At 44.2% G+C, this 10059-nt stretch overlaps 1 pseudogene; it reads right to left on the bottom strand.

Moving 5' to 3' along the window:
- Positions 1 to 7210: 7210 nt before the first annotated feature.
- LOC124608086 lies at positions 7211 to 7328 on the bottom strand (annotated as a pseudogene).
- Between the last annotated feature and the right edge of the window lie 2731 nt (positions 7329 to 10059).

The following is a 10059-nucleotide window of genomic DNA, read 5'->3' as shown; positions in this document are numbered from 1 at the left end:
TCAGTCCCAATCGCAAATTCTCACTAATGACAAAAGTGTGAGGATTTGTTGCTGAGTCTGTTGAAACAAATACTTTTAAAAAGGTCATGTAAGATTATTAGCTGAATATATTGAAGACAGTTGACCGCTTCAGTTACTTAAGGATTCTTTTTAGTAACAACAATAGGACTGAGATAGGAAAAGATGTCCATCTAGCAACAGCGAACAAAACTTTTTTTTAGTTTTATCAAATTATTAAAGAAAAAATTGTACTCCAGCTGACGGCAACTGTGAGATCACTAGCAATGGCGGTCTCAGTGCTGTTTCAGCTCTTGGCATGTATAGTCCAAGAGGGACTATGTAAAATAATAGCTGAAATACGTTAACTTTATCTTCTGCATAGAAGATGGTCGTTCACTGGCTGTAATCAGACGAAAATATTACTTAGTACTAACTTCAAAATGTCTTTGTATCAGTCGACTAATATACCGGTAACGTTATATGGAAGTGAAGCATTAATATTTTGAAAGAAAAATGAAAAAAAGCTGTTAATATTCGAAAGAAAAATACTAAGAAAAATTTTAAATCGAAATATGATGAAAATAACATGGAATGGAGGATAAGAAAAAATGAAGAATTAGAGAACTGTGCAAAGATCATTGCACAGTCGAAGTGTTAAAAGAAGAGAAGATTGAACGGGGAAGGCCACGTAGCAAGAGTGATGGCAAATAGACTACCTAAAATAGCATTCGGAAAGACAATAGAAGAGGAAGGCCCAGAATTAGATGTCGAAATAACGTCCAGGAGGCAACAGCTAGGATGTAGATCAGCACTGAATGGACAAACAGTGAACTCAACAGAAAGAAATGAAAGAGTTTAATGCTGGATGCGTATGGTCTATAAGGCCCTCGCCACTTGTAAAGTAAGAATACTTATCTACTAATCATTGGAGAGTAGAATACGCAATTGACACTAGGCTCGGTATTTTGATTTGGATGCCAACAAGAGGACCATGAACATTATTATTTCCATGATGATCCTGAACGTGGGACGTGATGATAATATTAAAATCAACAACAAAAATGATATATACACTTCAAATTGTGTATTGTGTCTGTAGACGCTGCAGACTGCAGTGGGATACCCCGACAACTAGGAGTGATAGTGTGGGGTGCCCCACATTTCATAGCAGGACCCCATTTGGCTGTTATCTGCGGCAGGATCATAGCACAGCGATGCGTATACAATATTATACCACCGGTTTTGTTTTAATTTATGGCAAGACATCCTGTGCGTACATTCAGAGAGATAATGCTAGCTCACTGTCGGTGGGGCTATCTACTGCACGTCTTCGTGCTTGCCAAATCATAACTTGGACAGCAAGGTCGCCGGATTTCTCCCTACTCGAGAACTTTTGGTGCCTTATGGGCATGGCCCTCCAACCAGCTTAAGATTTTGACTATTTATTGTGCTAATTGGACAGAATTTACCACAGCAAATCTCAGGAAGACATCCAACAAATCTATCAGTCATTACCAAGACCAAAAACTGCTTAGGTAAGAGCGAGAGGTCATTTTTCTTACTTAGAGTGTACGTTTTGCTTCCATCTACGTCTACATGATTTCTCAGCAATACACGACAAAGTGCTTCGTAGAGGTTTCATTAAACCACTTTCAAACTATTTATAAACTTTGCTCTCTCGAACAGCGCTCGGCGAAAACCAATACTTAAATCTTTCTGTACGAGCTCTGCTTTGTCTACATCTACATTTACATTTATACTCCGCAAGCCACCCAACGGTGTATGGCGGAGGGCACTTTACGTGCCACTGTCATTACCTCCCTTTGCTGTTCCAGTCGCGTATGGTTCGCGGGAAGAACGACTGTCTGAAAGCCTCCGTGCGCGCTCTAATCTCTCTAATTTTACATTCGTGATCTCCTCGGGAGGTATAAGTAGGGGTATATTCGATATCTCATCCAGAAACGCACCCTCTCGAAACCTGGCGAGCAAGCTACACCGCGATGCAGAGCGCCTCTCTTGCAGAGTCTGCCACTTGAGTTTATTAAACATCTCCGTAACGCTATCACGGTTACCAAATAACCCTGTGACGAAACGCGCCGCTCTTCTTTGGATCTTCTCTATCTCCTCCGTCAGACCGATCTGGTACGGATCCCACACTGATGAGCAATACTCAAGTATAGGTCGAACGAGTCTTTTGTAAGCCACCTCCTTTGTTGATGGACTACATTTTCTAAGCACTCTCCCAATGAATCTCAACCTGGTACCCGCCTTACCAACAATTAATTTTATATGATCATTCCACTTCAAATCCTTCCGCACGCATACTCCCAGATATTTTACAGAAGTAACTGCTACCAGTGTTTGTTCCGCTATCATATAATTATACAATAAAGGATCCTTCTTTCTATGTATTCGCAATACATTACATTTGTCTATGTTAAGGGTCAGTTGCCACTCCCTGCACCAAGTGCCTATCCGCTGCAGATCTTCCTGCATTTCGCTACAATATTCTAATGCTGCAACTTCTCTGTATACTACAGCATCATCCGCGAAAAGCCGCATGGAACTTCCGACTATCTACTAGGTCATATATATATATATTGTGAAAAGCAATGGTCCCATAACACTCCCCTGTGGCACGCCAGAGGTTACTTTAACGTCTGTAGACGTCTCTCCATTGATAACAACACGCTGTGTTCTGTTTGCTAAAAACTCTTCAATCCAGCCACACAGCTGGTCTGATATTCCGTAGGCTCTTACTTTGTTTATCAGGCGACAGTGTGGAACTGAATCGAACGCCTTCCGGAAGTCAAGAAAAATAGCATCTACCTGAGAGCCTGTATCTAATATTTTCTGGGTCTCATGAACAAATAAAGCGAGTTGGGTCTCACACGATCGCTGTTTCCGGAATCCATGTTGATTCCTACATAGTAGATTTTGGGTTTCCAAAAACGATATGATACTCGAGCAAAAAACATGTTCTAAAATTCTACAACAGATCGACGTCAGAGATATAGGTCTATAGTTTTGCACATCTGCTCGACGACCCTTCTTGAAGACTGGGACTACCTGTGCTCTTTTCCAATCATTTGGAACCCTCCGTTCATCTAGATACTTGCGGTACACGGCTGTTAGAAGGGGGGCAAGTTCTTTCGCGTACTCTGTGTAGAATCGAATTGGTATCCCGTCAGGTCCAGTGGACTTTCCTCTATTGAGTGATTCCAGTTGCTTTTCTACTCCTTGGACACTTATTTCGATGTCAGCCATTTTTTCGTTTGTGCGAGGATTTAGAGAAGGAACTGCAGTGCGGTCTTCCTCTGTGAAACAGCTTTGGAAAAAGGTGTTTAGTATTTCAGCTTTACGCGTGTCATCCTCTGTTTCATTGCCATCATCATCCCGTAGTGTCTGGATATGCTGTTTCGAGCCACTTACTGATTTAACGTAAGACCAGAACTTCCTAGGATTTTCTGTCAAGTCGGTACATAGAATTTTACTTTCGAATTCACTGAACGCTTCACGCTTACTTCATTACTGTCGTCATGCCTCCCTATGTAGGTGAGCGCCAGCCAAAAGTTTTCTTACCCTGAGAATGGAATTGGTGATTAAATGTCCATGAGAAGGTCATACCACAACGAAGAACGACTTTTCTTTCTTGATTGCCGCCCCAGTATATGAATCATATCGGTGGCACTCACTCCCCTATTTAGCAATAGTACTAAACGAGCTGCCCTTCTTTGAATTTTTTCGATGCCCCTATCGACTCTACCTGATGCGGATTCCACACTGGACTGCAATACTCTAGACGAATAACTACAAGTGTAGTGTAGGCAGGCTCTTTAGCAGATCTGTTACATTTTCTAAATTCTCTGCTAATAAGTCGTAGTCTATGTTTAGTTTTACCCACAACATTATCTAGGTGATTATTTGGACTTAAAATTATTTGTAACTGTAGTCCCTAGGAATTTAATTCAATTTACAGTCTTCAGACTTGGGTGATTTACTGTGTAACCGAAATTTAACGGATTTGTTTGGGTACTCATGTGGATGACTTCACACTTTTCATTATTTCGAGTCAACGTAAACATTTGTTAGGGTGATGTAAATGTCATTACTGTCCGTGTGCTGTCAGGTGAAACACACGTACTTTTTAGTATAGAATATAAATTCAAGCATTAGAAAGACTTTTATGAAGGCACTCAGTCTGGAGAGTAGCCTTGGACGAAAGCCAAACACGGACGATTTTAAGGACAAGAAGAAAATCGACGTTTTGAAAGGTGGTGCTACAAAAGAATGCTGAAGATTAGATGGATAGATCGATTTGTTAAGAATCCAAATGGAGGGAAAAGAAATTTAAGGCACAACATGACTAAAAGAAGTGGTCGGTTAATAGGTTCCATCCTGAGGCATCAAGAATTTGTCAGTTTGGTAGTTAAGGTAGTTGTGGTGGGTAAAGATTATGAGCGACGAATGCTACATCACGAAGATGACGTGCTACAGACGCGAAATTTAACCGACACGAAGAAGATGCTGTGATACGCAAATGATTAGCTTTTCAGAGCATTCACCCAAGGTTGGCGCCGGTGGCGACATATGTAACGTGCTGACATGAGGAAAGTTTCCAACCGATTTCTCATACACAAGCAGCAGTTGGCCGGCGATGCCTGGTGAAACGTTGTTGTGATGCCGCGTGTAAGGAGGAGAAATGCGTACCATCACGATTCCGACTAAGATAAAGGTCGGATTGTAGCCTATTGCGGTTGCTGTTTATCGTATCGCGACATTGCTGCTCGCGTTGGTCGGGATCCAATGACTGTTAGCAGAATATGGAATCGGTGGGTTCAGGAAGGTAATACGGAACGCCGTGCTGGATCCCAACGGCCTCGTATCACTAGCTGTCGAGATGACAGGCATCTTACGCGCATGGCTGTAACGGATCGTCCTGCCACTTCTCGATCCATGAGTCAACAGATGGGGACGTTTGCAAGACAACAGCCATCTGCACGAACAGTTCGACGACGTTTGCAGCAGCATGAACTATCATATCGGAGACCATGGCTACGGTTACCCTTGGCGCTGCATCATAGACAGGTGCGCCTGCGATCGTGCACTCAACGACGAACCTGGGTGCACGAATGGCAAAACTTCATTTTTTCGGATGAATTCAGGTTCTATTTACAGCATCCTGATGGTAGCATCCGTGTTTGGCGACATCGCGGTGAACGCACATTGGAAGCATGTATTCGTCATCGTCATATTGGCGTATCATCCGGCATGATGGTATGGGGTGCCATTGGTCACACGTCTCGGTCACCTCTTGTTCGCACTGACTTTGAACAGTGGACGTTACATTTCAGATGTGTTACGACCCGTGGCTTTACCCTTCATTCGATCCCTGCGAAACCCTACGTTTCAGCAGGATAATGAACTACCGCATGTTGCGGGTCCTGTACGGGCCTTTCTGGATACAGAAAATGTTCGATTGTTGCCGTGGCCAGCACATTCTCCAGATCTGTCACCAACTGAAAACGCCTGGTCAATGGTGGCCGAGAAACTTTCTCGTCACAATACGCCAGCCACTACTCTTGATGCACTGTAGTATGGTGCATGGGCAGCTGTACCTGTACATGCCATCCAAGCTGTGTTAGCTCAATGCCCAGGCGTATCAAGGCCGTTATTACGACCAGAGGCGGTTGTTCTGAGCACTGATTTCTCAGGATCTATGCACCCAAATTGCGTGAAAATGTAATCACATGACAGTTGTAGTATAATATATTTGTCCAATGAATACCCGTTTATCATCTGCATTTCTTCTTGGTGTAGCAGTTTTAATGGCCAGTAGTGTAAACAAAAATAATTATAACTGCGTTTCATCGCCTCTAGAATTCGTCACAGAAACAGCGACTACGTGAACTGTGTATGTACCAGTGGCTGGCGAGGTTCATTTAACTGACTAGCGCTCACTCAGTACACTGACAGTGATCGCAGATGGCCAAGCTAACGGTGCGCCACAAAGCGCAACTGAGCTCGGGGTGTTAGGTGACCCGGCCGTAGACATCCACACCACGGAGCATGTCGCTGCTTGTCAATCGATTGGCGCCGATCGGCTGGGGATTCGCGGCACACAGAGAACCGCTAATTAGCCGGCGCTTGTGACAGATGCCCGCCCTGGCGGGGCCGCAGAACGCCAGTCTGGAGGCGAACAGCAGAAGGAGGGGAGCAACTTTTAATTAAGTTTTCGTCACCAAAGTGGCTTGTTCGGAAGATCGAAGGTAAACACTTTGCTCCCGGCGCCCAAGATTGAGGCAACTTTCCATCGGCTAATTAATCTCGAAGATGGACGACGACTTTCCACAAAGGCTGGCAGATATCACCCACTCTGAATAAACTGAACGCTTCATTTATTCTTAGCGTCTCAAATCAGAAAAACAAGCATAGTAATTTAACGTAATGGTTTCCACTTTATCTGTTTTATTTTTGTATCTATTTAATGCCTTCAAGCCGTCACTTACATCGAACCATACACGCTTCTTCGGTCAGCTTTACAATATTTACATTACGTGTGTAGTAAATAGTTGTAATAATAAAAAGAATGACATATTATGACGATTAGATACACGCATATTATTAAAGGGATTTCACCCTTATTGCCGGCCGGTGTGGCCGAGCAGTTCTAGACGCTTCAATCTGGAACCGCTCGGTCGCTACGGTCGCAGGCTCGAATCCTTCCTCGGGCATGGATTTGTGGGATGTCCGTAGGTTAGTTACGTTTAAGTAGTTCTACGTTCTAGGGGACTGATGACGGCAGATGTTAAGTCCCATAGTGCTCAGAGCCGTTTGAACCATATTTTTTCACTCTTATTAATATTGTCTTCAGTAAATTCCTTACGCCAACATTAAAGAAGGAATAAGAAGTGGAGAAGAAGGTGACTGCTAGATGAAGCCCGAGAAGCAACTGCTAGAGGAAGCCCAAGAAACAGCTGAATAAATTTAACCTGTTGAAACGGGAAGGGAAAAAACGCATTCCGTCTTCAGGCCACGAGTTGACCATCCGACCGCCGTGTCATCCTCAGTGGAGAATGCGGATAGGAGGGGCGTGGTGCCAGCACACCACTCTCTCTGTCGTTATGATGGTATTATTGACCGAAGCCGCTACTAATAGGTCGAGGAGCTCCACAATTGGCATCACTAGGCTGAGTGCAGCCCGAAAAAATGGCAACAGCGCATGGCGGCCTGGATGGTCACCCATCGAAGTGCCGACCACGCCCGACAACGCTTAACTTCGGTGATCTAACGGGAACCAGTGTATCCACTGCGGCAAGGCCGTTGCCTAGAAAAGGAAAGGGAAGGGAGAATGCAGAAATAGATAATGATAAGATAAACATGGGTAGCGCTGATAATGGGATTAACTCTAGCTCGCTGTTGGACAGAAGGAACACTGGCGAGTTATATTTAAAGAGGAACTATGTCTATGATAAATGACGATACATTAAGCATTTCTAGAATACATAGTTGTTTTGGATTAAACGCAAATAAGAAATAGTTTTATGAAAAGTTTCACCTAAGATGTTGGACATATCTGATCTAGTACTGCAGTTATGGCACCTGGTACAACTGGAGAGCTATTCAGGACACCTGTGACAAACCGATGAAGAAATCAGAGGGAATGAAAACTACATCGCCTACCCAGGCACATCCATCCAAGCTGAACAAAGTACGGACTGGCAATTTACTTACTAATTGAATATTTGTTCCATAGTCTAATCCAATGAATATTTCTTGTACTGTCCGTTCTACGGGACTTCTTGCTGTCTTTATTCTAAATCGTAATAGTATAATACGAAGTGGGTGCAGAATTATTTTACTTTATCACTAACATTAATGCAAAAATGAAATACGAAAACTTTACATTCGTGAAACATCTGTCGTCTGACACAGCCTGTTTCACAAAATATTACACGGATTTCTGTCACATTCTGCTCGCTGGAACTGCTCCATCTTTGATGACCGCTGCTGCTCCTCTTTTCGTGAGGCATATATTTGCGAATGCACGATAGATTTGAGGGATTAAGTCCACAATGGTGTAGCACTTAATGTGGCTTATCTTCAGCTGAAAGTTACTTACAATGGTTCAAATGGCTCTGAGCACTACAGGACTTAACAACAGAGGTCATAAGTCCCCTAGAAATTAGAAGTACTTAATCCTAACTAACCTAAGGACATCACACACATCCATGTCCGAGGCAGGATTCGAACCTGCGACTGTAGCGGTCGCGCGGTTCCAGACTGAAGAGCCTAGAACCACGCGGCCACAACGGCAGGAAAAAGTTACTTAGAGCAACAGGATGCACTGAAGGGCAAAACTCACGGAAGAAAGTAACATTCGTATGATGAGTCACTGTCAAGTAACATAGCTCGATAAAACTTGGACCATACATAGAAAGAACTGCTACTGTCTAGTGCAAAGGTAACTGAAAAAAATGCACGTTGAGACGAACAGAAATAACGCTTTTATTCAATGGCAACGATAACTGATCACACTGAAGTCACCGAAATTTACGATAGTCTCCTGGATATTACGAAGGGATGGAGATGATTCTTAATATGGTGATTCTTAATATGGTGCACGCTCCACGATGTGCTCTTATGCTGGCCACAAGGTTGGGAAGTAGTTCTTGTGGTATGACATTCCAATCCTCGACTGGTGCGATTGAAAACTTCTGGATGGTTGTTGGTGCATACGGACGGGCCGGGCTGCAATAGGTCTTCTCAAAGCATCCCACACATGCTCGATGGGTTTTAAGTCTAGGGAATGAGGCAGGCAATTCTCAGAATATTCTCTCCTTCCAAGAGCTCTTCCAACAGCGCTTTTCGATGCTATCGGTGGGTCCACCGTGTTCAAAGATTTGGTCTGTCTCCCCACATCCCAACGCATGGACCACCAAAACAATCATGTTCGACAATACTCCTGGGTGCATCCGTGTTCCCACCTCTCGGAAATGTTTCCGCCGGTGTTTGGGTGTCAACGAAAACCTACTTACTGATCGTCGGGCAAGGAGACCACCCACATGCTGGCTTCACTGTGGAGCATGAGGTTGTATGCTATGCAGTCCTGTTAAATGTCGTTCCACTTGCACTCGCTGTTTGAAGTGAGTCCCTTCTTGCTTGGTGGCGAGTGGTTCTAGGCGCTACAGTCTGGAACCGCGCGACCGCTACGTCGCAGGTTCGAATCCTGCCTCGGGCATGGATGTGTGTGATGTCCTTAGCTTAGTTAGGATTAAGTAGTTCTAATTTCTAGGGGACTGATGACTTCAGTTGTTAAGTCCCGTAGTGCTCAGAGCCATTTGAAGCATTTGAACCTTCTTGCTTGTAGGTGTTGCTCTAGTTGACTGCGGTCGGTCATCTCCTTTTCTTGGAGTAGCATTTCCCACGTATGTGAAACCGTGCTGTGATTAATATCGAACTTCTGGGGTACACCCGTCACGCTTCGCCCTTCTTCCAGTTTCCCGATGGTTCCTCCGCTCATGAGATCATCCAGATGTCTCCCTGTCATTTAACGTCCCTTCCGTTGGCTCGTGCTGTGAGTCCAGCCCCATTTCTCGTTATAGTCATGCGACCTCACGTCATGTGCTGTCGAGCTTGCTGTGCCCGTTCGTGCTATCTCTGCTAACATGCTCCCGCACTTTCGTCATTTCCACCGAGTCGTTTATATGTTCTGTCAATTTATATTTCTCGTCCTTAAGTTTTGAGGGGCAGTGTAAAATTGAGAACTTGTATAGGATCATATCACGGGTTATACTGTGATGAGGATAATGACAGACACAAAATACAACACGCCGGCCACTGGTGGCCGAGCGGTTCTAGGCGCTTCAGTCTGGAACCGCGCGACCGCTACGGTTGCAGGTTCGAATCCTGCGTCGGGCGTGGATGTGTGTGATGTCTTTAGGTTGGTTAGGTTTCAGTAGTTCTAAGTTCTAGGGGACTGATGACCATAGATGTTAAGTCCCATAGTGGTCAGAGCCATTTGAACCATTTTTGAAAATACAACATTAAACCGTCGAG

Source organism: Schistocerca americana, chromosome 3, assembly GCF_021461395.2.
Source record: "Schistocerca americana isolate TAMUIC-IGC-003095 chromosome 3, iqSchAmer2.1, whole genome shotgun sequence".
NCBI lineage: Eukaryota > Metazoa > Arthropoda > Insecta > Orthoptera > Acrididae > Schistocerca > Schistocerca americana.
Note: the sequence above shows the minus strand (reverse complement) of the source record. Positions and strands in the feature narration are given on the sequence as shown.